At 40.2% G+C, this 20,572-nt stretch overlaps 1 long non-coding RNA gene across 2 annotated transcripts in view; it reads left to right on the top strand.

The window, feature by feature from the left end:
- The window catches only part of LOC119485667, a 178,290-nt gene extending 159,394 nt beyond the window's left edge, over positions 1 to 18,896 (top strand). For both annotated transcript variants that reach the window (XR_005206328.1, XR_005206329.1), the window contains 4 exons: positions 609 to 738; positions 1,957 to 1,962; positions 11,704 to 11,707; positions 18,845 to 18,896. This is a non-coding gene — a long non-coding RNA (uncharacterized LOC119485667). The remainder of the gene's footprint in view (positions 1 to 608; positions 739 to 1,956; positions 1,963 to 11,703; positions 11,708 to 18,844) is intronic.
- Positions 18,897 to 20,572: the final 1,676 nt, after the last annotated feature.

Below are 20,572 nucleotides of genomic sequence, written 5' to 3' on the forward strand. Positions count from 1 at the left end.
TTTAATGACGTTATTGATCCTCTGACTTTACCTCTAGCACCTCAATGAGGTTGATATTTGTGGTTTTTAGTGAAATGGATGTATTGCCATGCAATTTGGTACACCCATTCATGTCCCTTAGGATGAATTGTTTTCACTTTGGCGATCCCATGACATTAAATGTAGCGCAACCATGGGGTCACAACTATTTGTTACTATTAATACTTTGTGTTAAATCCTTGTATAGCAAATGTTAGCATGCACACTAAGCACACTAAACTAAGATGGTAGAAATGAAACATCACACATTCTTAACATCAGCATGCTAACATTGTTATTGTGAGCATGCTCTCATGTTATCATTTAGCTCAAAGCACTGCTGTACAGCCTCACAGAGCTGCTAGCATGGCTGTAGACTCAATTGGCATTTCAATTTCAGGTAGCAGCAGCTTTTTAAGATGGATAAAGTATAACATTGTGAATAACATAGCATGCAAGACTCTACATTTTAATCAAGTAAACATGTTAGATACATCTTTTAAAATGTGGAAAATGCCGTACTGGTCTGTGAAAGGCCATAGCATAAACCAGCTCGTTGTTTTTCTCCTATTTCCTCTTTCTCATTTCAGATAGGTTGTTGAAAGAACCACAACTTGCCAAACCCAGCGCCTTGAGTCCTCCCCTCCGCCTTGGGAAGGCTTGGCGAGTAAACAGTGTCTTTGCTGATTACAACGCCTCTCTCTCTCTCTGCAGCCCAAGGTAAGCTAAAACACTTTGATCTGCTATTGATTGTCTCCCTCCTCCTCCTCATCCCTCCGCCCTCTTTCCTCGCTACTGTTAAAACATAGGTGAGTCAGCCAGCGGCCTGAGGCGCCGAAGCAGAAACCAGCGGCACGCTGCTGTGTTTCTATTGCTGACCACCAAGGTTAATTAATGTCCTCTCTGTGGTGTAAAAATCATAATTATGTTTAAGGAAAGCTGGGGAGCTGTTTACAGAGGAGAATACAGATACAGCTTCAGATACAGAATGATACCGTCACTGGCTCCATTAGTGGGGTTGGATTGTGTTTGTTAAACGTTAGATCCATTAAGTATTGGGGTTGTTATGTGTGGAAAGGGCAAGGACAAAATAATTTAAACATTACATGAAAAAGACGTTAACTACATCAAAATGTATTTATCATCAATGCTGGTGAGTCATGTTACTCAAGAGTCAATTATCAGAATATGTGAGCTTTTAGAAGAAAATGTGGCAGTCATCACTTTTATGAGTTTTTAAAACACCTCAAAGCAGTTATCAGTAAAGTTGGTAACTTGGTGCCCTTTTTGAAAGCGCAGGTGCAGGTGTAGAATTATTCAGCAGGCCAAGTCAAAACAATAATAATAGTTTAATAATTGTTTTAATAATGTTTTAATAATTGAATATAATCTGGACTGTTGTAGAGTTGAAAAAGTTTTCCAATTCATTCAAATGGCTTCTTCAGGTTGGATATCAGCAGGGAGTCATTGGCTCGTCTCCCTGTGGAGATGCTGTGCTGCCTCCAGATTGATGTTAAAGGCTCAGAAATAGCACTTTAATGTTATTTTATAGTTTATAGTTACACATTAAACATGCTGGAGATACGTTTATACTTGCATAGAGGGGAGACTGTCCTCATTAGAAAGGTTTACAGCATAGGTAATATGTTTTAACAATAGACTGTATATAAGAAGTGGATGTAGTCACCGTGACGTCACCCATTGGTTTGTGGACTGCTGTTTTGAAGCCTCAAGTTTGGCATCTTGATTTTTGGCCGTTGCCATTTAGTTTTTTTACAACCTGAAGTAACACAAGAGGGTGGAGCTAAGTACAACCAAACGCTGAATAAGACATTTTTAGGCGACCAAAATTTTCATGAACTGAAAACACACTGTGATAGGGTTAAAGTTGTTAAATGAAAACACGGACAACTCCCAGACCGGACAACGCCGAGGTAGTGACCTGTCAATCACAAGGTAGCCACACCCTAAAGCATACCCTGTTTTATCTTCTGTTTTACTCTAAATGTGACCAAACTAATGATTGAGACCATAAACTCATGTTTACAATGTTTACTGAGGTAATAAATCAAGTGAGAAGTAGGCTCATTTTCTCATAGATTTCTATACAATCAGACTTCTTTTTGCAACCAGAGGAGTCGCCCCCTGCTGGCTGGCTGGCTGGCTGAATGTAAGTTTATGGTACTTCCATATTGGCTTCACTTTTCAGACCCGGCAGTTGCCACCTGGTTCTAACGCTTAATACAACACATTTTGCTAATAAGCTAAATCAGAATAATTACTGTTCTCCAAAGTGGACCTTTATTAAAAAAAACATTCAGTAAGTAGCATAAAGTAGGATGAAGCTGTTGTACAGTCACAGTTACAGGAGCTCAGAGTGGATGGATGGATGTACAAAGCACATCAATTTCACACCAACAGAGACTGAAGTTTGTGTCAAACAACATTTCTCCCTGACCATAACCTGACCACCATCTTCCGTTGAACCCAAACCAAATACGTTTAGTCACTTTAAGAGTACTCTAATAAAAAATATATCATTAAGTATCAAATACTCAGCCCCTCCTGGCTTTAAAGGTGGCTTTGGGAAGTTCATAGCTTTCTCCTTTGCATAAAATGGCAGTTTTAGTCATCTTGGATTAACAGCTCGCAACCCAAATTGTGTCATCGAAACTTTTCAAACTCAACTTCTCTGCAACATGGGAATAGGGACCTCTCAAGGGGTTGCATGAGAGGGGTTGTGAGATGATACACAGGATAGAAAAGCAGTAAAAAAAAAAAAACTTTCTGCTACACAAAATTTACTAAATCATTTGACTTTTTTTCTTTGCTTTTTGTCTGAATCATTCCATAATTTTACATCTGACAAGGAAGAATAACAATTTTGTTTACCACCTGTAGACATATGCAACCTGTGATGAGAGAACAGGAGTACAGTTTTTTAGACGCAGGTCGAAACGTTTTGTAACCGCTGCTTCACAACATAGCTAAATACACTACTGCTGTGTAGCTCCTCCTCGTAGCTTCATAGCAAGATTAATAGGTTCAACATAAATTATGTGGCAGATCAGAAAACACTGAATAATTTTTGCATAAGTCATGTGAGTTGTTTTGAAAGACACTGAGCTATTTTGTGGTTTAGGTGTTATAGAAACTCACCTGCCCTTGTAGCTATGCAATGAAAACACAGAGCAGGAGCCCAAAGGACCGAGGCCAGATGAAGGAATTAAAGAATCAATCAAAGCACCGGTAGCAATGAACTGAAGCCGAGACCTATCCAATATTTTGGTTCTGCTTGACGTTGGCGAGTGATTTAGTGGCTTCACAGTGCTAAGTGTCATGTTCCCACACTCTCCTAACCTTAATGAGAAAGTGTGGAAAAGAAGTCGCTATCTGGTTAGTCTGTTTTCCTTTTTTATGTGTGTAGCATGTCTGTTTCATTTCTCTCTCACACTTCTTGGTGAGAGAGGGGGTGCAGCTGTGAGATGATGAAGTTTCAGGGAAAGGTGGATGTGCCATCCATTACAGGAGGTGGAAAGGTGCAGATAAATCACCTTATCAGCCCTGCGTTCTCCCCACTGAGCTGAGGGAGCCGAGCAAGGGGGAAATCCATCAACCTCCACAAATGGGACATGACTCAGAGATCACTCTGCCTCTATACTGGGCTCTGTACATACCTTACACTGGCTTTATCATTGTATAATAACTCTGACCAAGTTCCATCTGGGCCCAGGTGGACATCATCGTACAAGATGCAAAAACATCCAGTGAAAAAAGTCCACATCCTTAACAAAGTACACTCAATCTGTTAGTGCAGTGCAAATGTTAAATTAACTGTATTAGGTAGTGAGAGTAGAGAGCTGACAGGAAACGGTCACATTGTTTTAATAAAGAAGAAGACTGATTCGGTAATACTGAACTCATGATAAGGTGTTGTCCACATTATGGGACATGTGCGTATGGCCTGGTTTTTGTCTTTTGCATTACGTCCCAACCCTATCGCCAGACAAGAACGTCAATATTGAAGATTCTGCAAAACCAAAGATTGAGTTCAATATAATCACACATTTAAAATGTTATCAGCCCATTGAATGTCCACTTTCAGTTGTTATCGCTATCATTGTAATGCTTCAGATGGGGCAAACTGCACCTACCCGCATGTTGTGAAAGCCAAACAGTCAGTTTTTAACACGTGGTTAACTTTGTGAATTGAAACAAAAAAAAAACCCTACTTGGTTAGGTTCAGGAAAAGATCATGGTTTTTGTTTAAATAAGTATGTTTGTTACTTACATACGTGCGTAAGTTAAGTTACGTTACGTACGTTAAGTTACGTTACTTTCACTGTGTTCACTGTTCAACTGTGTTGGTTTGACCAATCCATCCACCCCGACAGCCTCCCTAGACAGCAGACTTTGTCACTCTATATTACGTTACCTGACTTCCTCCTGCTCCCGTCCTCTGTTCGTCATAATTACTACAGCCACTAGAGGTCGGCGCCTAACTTCGTCTTCTCGTATTCGTATCGGTGATCAAACATGTGAATAGATGATAACAGCCTTCTAAACCTACTAGTAGGTGTACCTTCTAACCCATATCTAAGAGCCTGATAACCACTGATAACACCCATTCAATCGGCTGATAACATTCAAAGAGGGTGATATAATAATGTCTTTTATGTCCATTTGAAAAGAATCTTGCTTTCTACAATATCTGCGCATGTCAACTACGGTATGGTAGGGGAAGGATCATTGTTGTGACAAATAAACTTCAGTTAAGGTACTAAGGAACTAAAACCTTCGGTTAAGGTTAGAGGAAGATCGTGGTTACAGTTAATAAAAGGCAAATGTGATTTGCAGCTCTGTGATGGAACACAGATTCTGGTCTCCTGTGTTAAACTCGTGCTACTCACCCATCCACCATCACCCCGACCTCCACACCCTTACTTCCTGCATCCCTACATGATGGTCACATCAATATCATCCAATATGGACATAATTTGTCAGGATACTTGGTTACGTGTCGAGTGTGTGCAACAATAGAAAACTCAGTAACGTTGTTGGTAAAAGGGAAAACTACCATAAAGAGAGGTAATAACAGAATGCCAATATATCAACTAGCTTATGATGCAAACATGTAAGGGAAACAGTATCACAAATATTGTTGTTTGATATAATGAAAATTTGAACTTAAACTATAAATAGCTCCAGTAACTGTAGGATGTTTCATTGCTGCTTCCCACCTCATATAGCAGTTGTGTTATCTTCATGAACTTACTTCATAATATGTTTCCTCTGTGTGCCCGCACATGCATTTTTTCCTTTCTTTTGTGCCATTTTTATTTTATTTTTTTGTAGTTTTGTAGCCTTTTGGTGTAAGAAGCATAAAACAGTGGTCTGCAACAATACACAGATGCTACATCTACACACTAGTGCCTAAAAACAATCCTCAGTGAAGCAGAAGCAGGTTCTGCAACATCATCATTTATTTGAAAAAAACTTTTTCTCTCACGCTTTTTCACAGCTTCTTTTTCTTCTTTTTGTCCACTTCAGCCAAGTGAAAAACTGTTTACATTTTTAGTTTTTTGTCTTCCTTTGTTCATGGGAGGTTCCTTTAATGCCTGTTTTTTTTTTTTTTTAACACAAATTCTGAAAACCCGTAAAAAAAAACAGGCAGATGGAAACATACTTCGACACAAAATACACTCAGCAGCGTGTGTTTAACATAATAGATCAATGTCATCTATCTCGTTCATCATACACTCATCTTGTTGTGCCCTGATCTTCTGCGTCTCAGCATCCACAATTACTGTACAGTGTACACCTATGGCTCCCCATACGAGGTTGCTAAGCAACAATAATGACAGTGACCTTTTAGAAATCAGTGGGATGTGTCCCACCAGTCCAAAGGACTACAGCACACACTATAGCACACTTGTGGGGCCTCAGTGTTTATGCCTCAGCTCAGAGACTAAACAGGCTGACAAAATGAGCCACACATGCACAAGACACGCCTTCACACAACATCACGCGAAGGCATTAAGCACATTTTTGCCCTTGAGGAAACCAGTGGAGTTAGCATTTCCCCACTAGCTCTGAATGTAGTACCTTGTCACCACACCCCCTTAATGTAAGAGCAGTCTATTGGTATTCAGCTGCACAGGTATCTAAGAAAGCAAAGCCTTTTAAACATCTTAACCGCTGTTTGTTCTGTCTCTAGAGGGCATGAGCAGTACACTGGGGGTTTGGGAATAGACAAGGAGAATTGCAAATTTGTTTTGCCAGCTACATGTGCTCTGTAATTCCATGCCGGCTGCATTGTAGCAGAGTGTGTTAGATTTATACATAAACACGCACAAAGGTGGGATGTTTTGTTTAATTCTTAGAAGATTTTGGGATGTTTAGTTATGATTAATGACTTCTCCACAGGAGCAACATTATGCAGTCAGTAGATATGATGTACCATTGTGTTGTTTTGTTGTTGTTTTTTCCTCTGAACAGCTACAGAGCAACAAGAACACGCGTAACAGGTTTTTGTATTCAGGCTGTTCTCATACACCGTTCGTTGGTATACCTACGAAAAGTAAATGCACTGTAATTCGTATATATCCCACAAAATCTATTTTGTATGTAATCCAGGTAATTGTGAACGAGTATAAAGAGCGGCGAATGCCACGTAAGGAGGGAGTCGCGGTGGATGGGTGGGTCAAAAAACACAGACTTTCACCCAGGAGACCGGTGTTCATGTCCCGTGTGAAACCAGAAGTCAACGTTGATTTATTTGTCACGTAACTTCCATACTTAAGTTACGCCACTACCACGACCTTTTCCTAAACCTAACTAAGGCTACGTTCCAGATCGCATATTTTTTCTTTTTCCTTTTAGTACATACTACAGCTGCCCTTACAAAGTACATACTGTTGCATACAGCATGCATTCAATTGGGACATACTACTTCGTCATAACATTGCGCCTTGAACTTTGACTCTCTTGCTCAGATATCTGCTGCACAGAGGATTGCGGGTCAGAATAGCCAGAAAAGCATGCTGGCTTGCCCCAAACTACATGTGATTATCATAAAGTGGGCATGTCTGTAAAGGGGAGACTCGTGGGTACCCGTAGAACCCTTTTTCAGTTTTCAAGTTCGGAGCGTTATTTAGCCTCCTTCGTGACAAGCTAGTATGACAATGAATTATTTAGGTTTTCTAGTTTCAAATGATGCAGTATCTTCACTCTAGCTTTAAAACTGAGCCTGCGCCAACTTAAAAATCGCAGGTTGCATTAATGCGCTGAAGAGATTAATGGCGTTCAAACTAATTTGTGTTAACGCGTTATTACCGCGTTAACTTTGACAGCCCTTGGTATTATTACTATGTATTTGGGACACACTAAATCTTTTTCTGGCATAAATGAATATGGTAGAATGGGTATTGTAACGCACAGTAAGTAGTTTTTGTCATGGATCTTCCGTCTTTTAGTTACGCCACTTTCAGTGTGGCGTAACTAACCACAATCTTCTTCTTCTATACCTAACTAAATAGTTTCGTTGCCTAAACTTAACCAAGTTGTTTCCTGTTAAGATGGAAGTTTATTTTGAATAGACTGGAGCGGAAATTGACGCGGGACATTCGTAGGAAAACGCACGAAAAATGAGGGATAACTTTTTGCAGGTTGCATAGGAACCATTGTATGAGAATACGTTGTTGTATTTCATGTTGGAGTGACATTAGAGGATGGTCATGATTTTTCTGTCACTGGGACAGAAAACAATTGTAACCAGACCGGATTGAGGCCTATAAGCCATGCAGGCCTGTATCATGACATTATTATGTATGTCTGACTTCACTCTCAATACTGTAGCTGTTAGTATTTTACAGTACAAGTTTCTGATGCCTCACTTAAGTTCAGCGCAACAGGGAATGTCCTAAATGAAAGCAGAATAAAGCTCCCCCGGCGGGAAGTGTAAGAGAAAAGGAAACCTTCTCTGTATCTGTCTCTTAAGTCCTGGGCATGCATCTGAATGACAAACCTGTGTGTCTGTCCCCCTTTTAAGAAATCCTTTACAAGTGGTGAGACACCAGGGCCCGGGCTGTGGAGGCTGTATATTTCTATTCATAATTGATGACCTGGACCCAGACAGACAGCACACTACACATGTAATATGGATTCACTCTTGGTTTCAGATGCATGCCCTCGTCTGGACTTGACTCTGAGCCATCATTGTGTGTGGAAAGGGAATGGTGTATATGAGAGTGTGTGTGTGTCTGTATGTGCAAGTGTGTGCATGTGACTGTGTGTGTGATACGGTTGTTGCAGCCAAAAACTGTAATGGACCGACCTTGTGTTTTCCCGCTCCAGTTTGGCTTGTGTTTTTGACTGCTAATTCCTGGTTTGGTTTTCCAATTTTCCACTTTTTGAAATATTAATATGATTTCTTACAAGTTCTTCATTCTACTCTTTTTGGTTCCTGTGCACCTTCACAATAAATAGAAGCACAGTGGGTTAGCTGTGGATTCCTGGGGACTAATTGATCAGGTATCCAAGTCCTGGGGTGTTTGTTTGGTCTCACCTTACTGCTTTCCCAGATTTCAGTGAAGCTTCATTTGAGAACATCTTGTTTTATCAAATCCCTGGTGATCTGTTTGGCCTTGCGTCTGATGTGATCCACTAATCTGTGAGTCTTACCATGTGTAATATTTCCACAGTGCTAAATTCATATGGGAGATGAGGATAAATGTTTGGTTTTCAGCATAGTAGGTCGGGCTAAGCTCTAATTGTCGATAACAGACTAGGGTCATGTGTATAACTGCCTTTGCCATCATAAAGAACTTGAATATAGTGCAGAACATGCAGACTAATGTGTAAAAAATACTGGAGTTGCCTGCACATGAGGCCTCTCAAGTATTGTATGTGTCTGTATGGGGGTTTGCTGATGAATCACTAAAAAAGAGAAAGCCTTAACAATTATTATACATGTGAAAAAAATCTTGACAGAAACAAACCATCTAAAACGGTTTGTCCTATAGCAGCAAACCTAGTTGCATGGTTTTGTCCTGAGGTTTGCTGGTAGTTGTGCTTTTCAAGGGCGACATAAAGGAGCTTTTGGACTGATTAAAGCTACAAAATGATTTCCCGGTCATGGATACTCTTAGACGTGCAGTTTAAGTCTTATTATCGCATTATAGTTAAGGTTAGGGTTGAGTTCAAACTGCTCACAAATTGACAAGTGCGAGCAAATAGAGGTTATGGTGTTACCACACCCTTCACCACAACTGAGTACCAAATAAACCCGCTATGACCTGCTATTAAGGCCCAGACACACCAAACCGACATCACAGAACTAGCGACAACGAAGGCCGGCTGTTGCGTCGCCTTTGTCTTGGCCAAAAAGTTGCACTCAAACACACCGCAAAGACTACAGCCGATGGCCAACTACCACGTACTGTACGTTCTGTGCCTGCATGAGATGAAATAACTCTCCCTACCAGCAGGTAGCAGTAGTCTGTGTTCGTCATTCAAAAAGGGAAACCGGAAGACCGAGGACGGAGGACATACAAGCTGTTGTTATGATAAGTACATGAAACAAAGCAGCGTTTGACGACTATTTTCATAGCACTCTCATTCACCACTTAGCTCCATCCCAGATGACAATGTCGTTGTCAAAATATCCGTGTACTGGAACGATCAGATGAGATGAAGATGAAAAATGAGAAGAGCCTTCTGTGTTTTTACTCTTGACTTTACTCGTTGGCTTGCTTTCCTCACTTCCGTTTCTCTTCTCTTGCACTGATTCGCTCAAGCTGAACAGACAATCAGAGTGATTTCTCTCACCGACTTTCTCCGCCGACAATTCAACATGCTAAATCGCCCGAAAAGCCGCAGACAAGGGCCGACTAGTTCCAACGGTGCAGTACACAACGCAAAAACTAGGGACGACAGACGCTCACCGACGGCCTGGGTGTGTCAGGGCTTTTAGTCAAGCTAACTACCAGACAGACCTTACATATCATCAATCACATGACATTGTTTAGCCATTGTGCTAGGTTAATACAGTAGGTAAATATTAGTAAAGTATTAAGTAAGTAAAAATATTAGGTCAATATTTTCAGTAAATAATGACGACCAAGTCTTGTTCTAACTTTAATATCTTGTATTTAGCACAAAACCTGTTCCATAACCGCAAAATTATTATAAAATGATTATAGTCACAGTCATTGTAAATTTAGTCATGTAGCCCTTCAGCCCAGTCACAGTTATTGTGCTCCATTATAGGAATAAAGAGCTGCAGGGCTCTCACTTGTTTGTGTCCCCTAAAAAAACCTTTGAGTGACACCAAAGACACTTCTGTATGTTCATGTTTTTTTCAGCTCTCTGTGATTTGCACCTGAATTTGTCAAGTTTAACACGGCATAAATGCTGGTTCTGGACCCCTGCTGCCTCTGCTGTGTCACTCACAGCTGAACAACTATTTCAGACTTAAAACACACCTGTTTAAATAACACAAGTGAGCGTAGGATGAGCACAGAAACACAATTACAATTACATCTCATCATAATATGGTAGCAGGTAGTGTTTTTAATGTAAAATATATAGTGTTCAGGGATGAATTAATACTCGGATGACACATTCCACAACAAATCACAGGATAAAGGATGGCAACACATTTATGAATTCAGGACAATGTGTCATAATCACATGCAACAATAGAGCTGCAACAATTAATCAATTCATTGATTAGTTATCAACTATTAAGTTAATCGGCAATTATTTTGGTAATCTATTAATCGGTTTGTGTCATTTTTTCAGATAAAAAAAGTCTAAATTCTCTGATTCCAGCTTCTTGAACGTGAATATTTTCTGGTTTCTTTACTATGATAGTAAACTGAATATCTTTGGGTTGTGGACAAAACAAGACATTTGAGGACATCATCTTGGGCTTCGGGAAACACTGATTGACCATTTTCTGACATTTTATAGACTGAACTAATCGATTAATTGAGAAGATAATCGACAGATTAATCGACAATGAAAATAATTGTTAGTTGCAAGCCCTACTACTGAAACAAAGCACCATTATCAAAAATAACTAATTGTAACAAACTGCAACTTCTTCAGTTTGATTCTTGTCTTTTTGTTGTTGTTGTGAAACTTGTGTTCAACTTTATTTGTTATTGTTTAATGTTGAGATGTTGTCACAAACAAACATTAATATATGCACTGTTTGATTTTGTGATTGTGCCAAATAGTTGCCCCGAATTTCCTTTCCGCTCACTGTTGAAGTGTTGATATTCAACTGTGAACTGTGCTGACGTTCAAAACTGAGCTATGTGGAGATGTAACAGAATCAGGAAGCATCTTTTTGATTTTTCAAAATTTATTTAATCACTTAATTTTTATCCAGTAGTTGAATAATGAACCCATCTGTCATTCTTCCTTGTGTCTCGATTGATTCATGGTTTAATGGACTTGCGTTGCCCCTGAGTCTCACTCTCTCCTCTGGTCTCAGCTGAAGTTCACAGAGGGCAGAGTTCATACCCCACGTTCCCATAGCAACATATGACATGTCACCGTCAAACAGAAACTCCCTCTCAATCCTCCGTAATGGATTTGACCTCTGACCTCTGTCCCTCACTGCCTCTCAAACTGACACATAGGCAAGTGTGAAGCCCTACTGGCAGTAGCCTGCAGCCGTGTCCTCCACATTACGCTCCACATCCCTGCCACGGACGGGTTAATGATCCGCTCTGCAGTGGCATATGTCATCTAAGCGAACAGGCATGCACGTTAAGGTTAATACCATCAAGGAACACAATCTCAACGATGACACAAAGTAAACGGGAAGTTGTTTTACAGCTGGTGCGGTTCTGGTTGAATCATAAGCTTTACCAGCAGAGTCTGACTCGCTGCGACCTCACACAGGTTCGCTGTCATCGTTATGCAGCTTCACCCCGCTGCAGCCAATCCCGTTCTCCATCCAGCCTCGCCTGCTGCATTATTTATGAGCACTAATCAGGATCCCAGCTCTGGTGTGCTAGCCACCCTACCGGTAACATCACTTCCCTGACCCGACCCTGCCTGTTTCCCCACAGCATTAACGCATGTTTACGCTAACGCCTGCTCATTAGGACTAACTATGCTAGGCCAGAGCCTGCTGCCTGAGCCGGAGCTGGGGGCCTTTTTAACATGCTCTAACCAGCCCAGGCATCCCCCTAGTGGGGTGCAGAGAACAGCTACGTGCTAATCTCAAACAACAGGAAAAAGCAACATCGGTAGCGAGTATACATAGAGGTAGTTTACTGGGAGACGTGGCCTGCGAGGACCTGCGATCAGGCTCCATTATTGTTGTAATTAGCGTGCCTCGGTGGAGCCCTGGCTCCCAGGCAGCGTGCCTCGACCTCCCTGCCTCTCAGTCTGTTTACAGCCAGCCAAGGCAACAGGGAAAGGGCAGGGGGCTGGCCACACGGCTCGATGCCTCTGGTCGGCTCCAGCAGCAACACAGCTGTTTGTTCATTTGAAGCGTGGACACAGGAGGGTTTTCATTTCTCCGCTGTCCTGCGCTATTCAAATGTTTATTCTACCTGCAGTACAGGCGAAGGCAAGCTAAACAACCGAGGAGGTGCACGGGGAGGTCAGGTGTAGTGTTTATGTTTTTTGATCAGTTCTTCTGAAAGACTGCAGCAATTAGCCAGTGTCCATCAATCAACAGGATCAAACCTGTAAAAGCATCAACTAAACATGTGAATTACCCAGTAATCATTCATCTAAAGGTGTGTGCACTCATGTGTCTCCTCTTTTCCGACTTATCATCCACATTCAGCTTCAACCTTTCAGCCACTGCCTGCTCCCCTCACATTTACCCCAACCCCTTTGGCCTCCCCATCATCACGAGGCGACCCCCCGGTGCGACACCCATCCCCTGATCACCAATTAGCGAGGCCAGTCCTTTTTTCCCTCCGCGGATGCAGAGGTGGGAGCGTGGAGAGGCAGCAAGGTAGAGAGGCGCTATCAGGGCAGTGTGAGGTGGAGGTCCCATGAAGGACACAGCTCCCTGGGTGGCTGAGCGATGAGCAAGGGAGCGTGAAGGGCTGAGGCAGGTCTTGCCCACAGACCATCAGTCCTTCAGTCAGCCAGTCAGTGTAGCAACGCTGAAGCACAAACTGGAATCAGACAGCTACTTATACAACAATTCTACCTTTTTTTATCCACTTTCTTTGAGTCACGTTGTTCTAAATATGACATTATGTGTTTTGTCTGTTCCTGCATATGTGTGGTAGTTTATTTTTTGTGTGTCTCCATGTGAGCCCGGCTGCTCTGACATCATTTAGATTAAGATAAAACACTGCTCTCCTTGTGTGGACGTTGAAAGGGGATCAGCCTTGCCTTTCAGTGGCCTTCCCCAGTGTTTCTCTCCCCGTTGTCTCACTTCATTCCCTCTCTTATTGTATCTGATAAGAGACCCCGTGTTGCAGCGTGGTAATGAAGCCCGTGTTAGGAGAGCAGCACCGCCGGGCATTCAGGCCCCGCACACCTCGGAGAGGCAGAGAGGCGCGTGCATATCGATCTCGCATTGTTTCCTTGAACCCCGACTGCCTCGGCGTGCTTTGTGCTCTCGCTGCACTGCACCTCGGTTCGCTGTAGTCTAATGTGCTGTCATGAAAAGCTGCAAGTGAGGTGTTGCTGTGTGTGTTCATGTGTCTGTGTGTGTGTGCGCTCTCATATATACTTGTTTTGAATTACTCCAGCACAAAAAGAAATACAATGGAATCAAATTAACCATTTTTAGACCATTTATTTATTACACCTGTACCTTAAAAATAACATATTATATTTATGAACAAGGTTTAAATTGATTTCGACTAAGAATATAATTTGTTAATGTTGCTGCACAGACAGACATTAAAGCAGAAGTATACATAGCTTTACACCAAACATAGCTATGCATTGAAGTCTACACCAAACCCAATAAATAATGCTAAATATTTGACAGAATACTAATAATTGTAATATGCATTCATTAACAACTACATGCATCCTTATAGATAAATGAATGGGAGGTCCAGTAACATCACCCACAGAGCTTCTCATATGAATCTAATGTTATTGTAGATGCAGCCTGTTTACATGGGGCCTAATCTATTCATTCATACATGCTGTGTGTGTTTCTGTGTGTGTCTTTTTGCATGAGGAAGTAAGAGAGATCTAAAGGGCTAAAGCGCCATCTGGTGGTGATGTAGCATTGTACTTGCTGAAATGAGCATCCACTGATAATCCTTCATCACCAGGTTAAGATAGAACTGCAGAGAGCGGGTATGAAACTTCACTCTGAGACTCTGATAACTCTGAAACTTTGGGGTTTTACAGTTAAATATATAGCAGTTTCTTTTTCCAAACACTTCATGGGTGAAAGCTGTAGCACATTTGTCACTGACAAATCTTTCTTGAGAGGTGCTTTTAGGTCAGGCCAGAGTTTATTGTTTTATTGTTTGACAAATATTGTAATTATTTTCCATTCATTTTAGTGCAGTGTAGGGCTGCGACTAATGATTGTTTTCATTGTTGATTATTTTCTCGATTAATCGATTAGTTGTTTGGTCTATAAAATGTAAAAGAATTGTGAAAAATGTTAATCAGTGTTTCCCAACACCCAAGATGATGTCCTCAAATGTCTTGTTTTGTCCACAACTCCAAAAAAAATCAAAAATTCAATTCAAAATTGTATTGTCATAGAGGAGTAAAGAAACCAGAAAATATTCACATTTAAGAAGCTGCAATTAGAGGATTTTTACTTTTATTCTTAAAAAATTACTCAAACAGTTTAATCGATTATCAAAATAGATGGCGATTAATTTAATAGTTGACAACTAATCGATTAATCGTTGCAACTCTAGTGCGGTGGCTCTTGAACAGTACTTTACGTCAAGTAAGAAAATTTGGAAATGCTGAAAAATATAGCTGAAGTTTGGCTGCATGATACTAAAAAGATAATTCAGTCCACTATTCTGCGAGTTTATTTTTTACATCCATAACACTAATTCATATCTGTGTACCTACATCGTGCACTTGTTTTACTTCTGTTTAAAATTGAATTATCTTCTATCCGAATAAATTCCTCATGCAAAGTGCAAAGCAAATCTGTCATGTTTCGGCATCACAACAAGCGGCGAAGCTCATTGTGTTTGCAAAATAGCCAGTGAAGCCTGTCCACGCTTTTTTTTTTTTTTTTACTGCAATTCCTTGTACACAAAAGACTTATTTGCAGTAATGTGTGTAGAAAGGGCTCGCTGTTCTGTCCTCTCTAATTGGCGCTGTCAGGCGTCCCTTCGCTGGCTTGTTTCACAGTCTGATCGGATAACCCAGTCCACATGAAGAGACGAGTGAAAGACAGCCTGAGCAAAGTAAAAAAAAAAAAAGAAGAAGGCAGAATGAAAAGAGATGCAGGTGGTTAGGAGGTGGTGAGCTGCTTAAGAATGATCAGCTGCCAAGTAGACGTCAGGCTGCGCTCTCTTTTATACATAAATAGTTGTCTTTCACTCGGTATCTCTGCAAACAATCGCTGATCAGAGGTGTGTAAGCAGGTAGATGGGGAGGTTCTCTAATGCAACATGACAAAAGTGCTACTTTGATATTGCTGATATCCTCACCCTCGTTAGGAGGTAAATGCCATAAGATAAGATAGAATAGGGAAATAGACACACAAGGCCTTTTAAGTGCAGGGAGGAGCATGATGTTTAAGTGAAGAGAAGAATGCAAAAAAGCCAGCTGATCTCTTTCTCTTTTATTATGCCTGTCTCACTAAGTCGTCAGTCTCTCTCAGTCCAATTTACTCCTTTAATACGGCCTGTTTTCAACCATTTTCCATATATCTTTCACTTAATTGTGTGTATTTGTGCATGTGTGTTCTCCCCCGTACCAATCCTGCTTCTATATGTTTGTGTGTGCGTGCAAGAAAGCGTGTGCATGTACAATCTGTGTGTGTGACAGTAATACCTGTGTTACAGTCAAAAGTAAGTAACTTCAGAAGTCAAGTGTATCATGTCGCTGGGATCTTCTTTGTGGTGACAACAGTGATTAATAATGGAAAGCAGATGTTGGCGTCTTGAGCTGAAATTTTCATGAAACTTCGCTAACGTGATTAAAGTGTACGTCTTCCTCAAGTCACTCCGAGTCTTTTAACTCCGCTCTCTGGGGAGTGGCAACAAATCATGGTTGAGACAACACGTCAAATCACAGGGAATCTTATGCATGTCAGGAACAAACTCTCTTTTTTTCCCCCCCTTTCTGAAATTTGAACTCCTTCTCTGTTCATTGAAGTCTACAAACGTGGACAAAGTTTGATTATTTTACAGCATTTTACGCTTCTTATAATTTCTCTTTCATATTTTTTTATTTCTGGTTGATTTCAACGATTTCAGAAAGGATGTGGCTGTAAGAGCAGGCCTTGTAAACATTATTTCTTTTACGTTTTAGGCCTATTTTTTGCCAATTAAAACAGCTATAAGACAAAAATAAAGACATATGTAACATTTAAATAATTTGTAATATTTGAATAAGTGTGTATTAATGTTTTGTTTTCCTTTGGGTGAATTGAAAATGTGTCCAAATAGCAAGCTTTTATATTTCTATTAAAGTTTTACTTAAATCTCAGTCGTAATAAGTTCAGCATCTAAACCTAAAATCATACAGAGAACTTTATCAAATTATTTCAAGTTGAGGTGAATAAGCTTGACTTCCAGCGTGCCAAGTGTCTCTCGCTGTGAGAAGTGATCTATATTTCAGAGGAATTTAATGACATTTCTATTTTCTCCTCTCAGAAAGACTTCACGATTCATCTTTATATTTTTTTTTTGTAGGGATGGATAAATGCATTTGCAGCTTTCGCTCAGCAAAGTTTATTTATATCTTAGGATGCATTTAAAAGCCCGGGCTGCTGTCACAAGGAGATGGCTTTGCTCACTTTGGATTGCGAGGTGCAAATGTATGAAAAAAGGCTCGAGTTGGAGATTCAGCGCAAAGTAGCCGGGAGTGTTGTGGCAGCAGAAATATCAGATCACTTAAATGCTTCCTCAAACAGTTCTTGAAGAGGCACCAAGATCATCTTTTATCTCGCTATTTTTCTCTCCATCTTTTCCTCCTTTTATCCCTCTGCCTCAATTTTATCTCTCTCACTTTCTCCTCCATCCCTAAAAATCACACCTCATTTGCAGTGCATCTGCACAGATTTCCCTCTCCTGAGGGACCAGAAGATAAATAACACTAGTGCGATGATTAATAATTTCTGTGTTATTTTTCCGTCTCCAACATTTATTTCTTCTCTTTTGTTCAGTCAAGGGTGATATGTATTATCAGTAGTGTGTTATTCTGACCGTTACGTCTTTTTTTTTTGGTGGATTTATTCAGATTTGGATTTTTTTATTTGAACTGGAAAAAGAAAAATACATTTTTTAAATGGTATGCAAATCCTCAACTTAAAGGATCGTACTGGTGATATTCTTTATTTTTCTGACTGTCAACAAAGTCAATGAAAAGACCAAAATCAACAATGAATTGTGTCTGTGCTATGGACCTCCATTGTTGAGTACTGTATCTTTTTTTTACTCAATCCCACTTTCACCATCCTGCTGCTGTAAATACTCACTCGCACACCAAATGTGTATTAATCCACCACTGAAAATAGTCCCCAGAAAATGCACCATTGACTCTTGGTTGAGTAACGTTTCCTGAAAACCACAGTGCCCAGCTGTTTTAGGAAATTACTTAGTCTTTTTTTTCTTCTTTTTTATTTTTTTTATTGAAACTATATAACCAATTTTTACAGATTTACATCATCAGTAGAAACTAATGGGTGTGGGGTTGAGTCCGGATAGTATGGGGAGGTCAGAAAGTTCTGAGACAAACAAATGCTTTGTTAGCTGAGCCTGAGCAAGATAAAAAAAATAAAAAGGGTTTCATATTGAATCTTTGTCCCTGTTTGCAGCACTAAAATATTGCTTTTTATGTTAATCAGTCAACATTTTAACACTCTGGGCTATCGGGGAGCCATTCTTTAGAGTAATACCTTGCTTTTCATAACTGGATACATGTAATTAGTAGGTGCGTAAGAAAATATTGATACACTCGAGTATGGCGATATTATGTTTTGTGATGCTGTATTGGTTCTTGTGATTTTATGCATATTTTGGTGTGTTCTTTATACTGACAGTTTTCCTAAGAATAGATTAAAAAAAATCGCAATATATTGAATAGTAACCTGTATCCTGATACATATCGTATCGCCAGATTCTTGCCAATACACAGCCTTAGTAATTAGTAATACGTATTTACTTGAATGGAAGACTTTTAATGTAATGCTTTACTTTGTCATATTGTGAATGTAAAGGATTTGAATTGTTGTTTCTTAATTATGAAGAGTTGATTTGTCCAGAACAGATTCTCTAAATCAAATTAAACAATGACATCTGAAATTAACAGTAAAAAAAAGAGAGAGAAAAAGAAGTGCAACTAATTAATTGTTGGTTTACTTTTTTCATGGCCTCTCCTACCAATAAGGAAAACATAAATTAGCACCAGTAATATCTTTTAAAGCTGCAGTCGATAACTTTGAGCAAATATGATAAAAAGTTATTTTGGAAAACAGAGAGAAACAGCTAGTCTTGCTAAGGCAGGAGTAAGGCTGCAACTATCATTTAAAACTATTATTTTCTATTCTCTATTAATATGACATGCAGTGATTTTAAGATATCAGAAAAATGACCATCACAATATCCTATAGTAGTGCATGAGATAAATAACATGTAAAATAAATCGTGTTTCTCGTGTTTTCTTTTCCTAGTGCTCCTAATGGCATTTGCAAAATTTCAATGCGTCCGAAGAAAAACAACCAATCAGAGCCAGAGCAGCAAGTCACTTCTCGCGAAACTCGCGAACTCCGATCAAACTGTCAAACTAGGCAGTCCTGAACGAATATGAATCAATATTCTGTTACTGTAATGCCTTTGAATTTCTCACCTCAAATGTTTTCAGAAACATCTTGTAGTGTACTGTTTAGCTGTAGAATTAGAACGTTTGCCATGTTGACATCAGTCGAGCCAAAACCAAGCACCGCCCACCGGCCTTTGACCTAAGTATCCCTCTTTGTGACTGTGAGCAGCAATGAATATAACGTGATTGATATGATCAGGTCGTCACCATTGTTCATATTTTTCTTGACATAAGCTGACAGCTGAACCTTCCAGCTCCGTCAAAATCCCTTTTTCTTACCTCTGACAGTTTGGTGACTTCTAAACGGGTGAAGACACCCGGCCTACCGACGAATGATACACTAACTGCACCTCCTGAATTATAATGTAACACAAATTGGTGCTATACGGTGATTTAAATAGAGGAGAAGAGCTTATGCTGACTCAAATTTCCCTTCTCATTTGACTCTCCCTACTTCCAATCCGCTGTATTTGGGATCCAAAGAGCAAGCACCGTAAATTGCATAAAAGGGTGTGTGTAAATGAATATGAAAAGCAATGTTCTTCTCAGCGAGGCAATGATAGCTGTTTTCACATTCCATCTCATTTTTGTGTTTTCTCTCCTACCTTTCACGCTCTTCCCCTACGGCCATAAAACAGTACTTTTACATATATTACCTTTTGATTAATGGAGCTGTATTCATTATTCTGCCCTATTGCTAATTAGAAAACGCACCCTGCTAATGATATACAGTTGGAATAATACTTGCCCACGAGGCACGCTATCACATCAGGTTTCATGCTCGTGCACTCCCGGTACGAGCCGTTACCCATAGATCCAGATCTGCCTACTTCTTCACCGCTCGGCTCGTCCATTAGCAAAAGAGTCACGGCTACCACTGAGTGTCATTGTTTTTTTTCTGGCATAATGAGGCCTGTTTTCTCCGGGGAGTTGTCGCTGAGGGTTGATGAGGTGTGCAAGCACTGAGTCAGTCTTAATCAGGAGGTCTGTGAGAGCATGTGTGTGTGTGTGAGTGTGTGTGTGTGTGTATGTGTGTGTGTGGTCCTGATTGGTTTTATATTGTGCATGTAGATATCTTCATTTTGTCTCTGCTTTACTGCTGTTAAAGAAAAGATTGTAACATCAGATCCCGTGCAAAGGGTTAATATACTATAGTACAGTAGTAGTAGAGTATCATGTGATTCCACTGCTCTGAAAATGTTCCTGTGTGACCGTCCTGTCACGGTCCAAACAACCGATGGCAGTGACAACCATCAATATCACACCAGCAGACTTGTCTGTACTAATGCAGGCGTATTCCCCTGGCCGGGCTCTAACTGCGTTAATGGCTGGAGGGGTGTGATGGAGGCGCAGAGGGGAGGGAGTGGGTCACGACATATTGGTGACAAGGTAACACCAACTTTAGAGCTGACATCTGTCATTTGTCCTCTTCAGCCAAATAGCCTGATACTTTGTGTCTTTCCTGATAAAAAAAGGCCTTTATATACATTATAATATTATATAACTAGGGCTGTCAAACGATTAACATATTAATCACAATTAATCGCATGATTGTTCATAGTTAATCGCAATTAATCGC

The sequence above is a fragment of the Sebastes umbrosus genome, chromosome 3, assembly GCF_015220745.1.
Source record: "Sebastes umbrosus isolate fSebUmb1 chromosome 3, fSebUmb1.pri, whole genome shotgun sequence".
In the NCBI taxonomy this organism is placed as follows: domain Eukaryota; kingdom Metazoa; phylum Chordata; class Actinopteri; order Perciformes; family Sebastidae; genus Sebastes; species Sebastes umbrosus.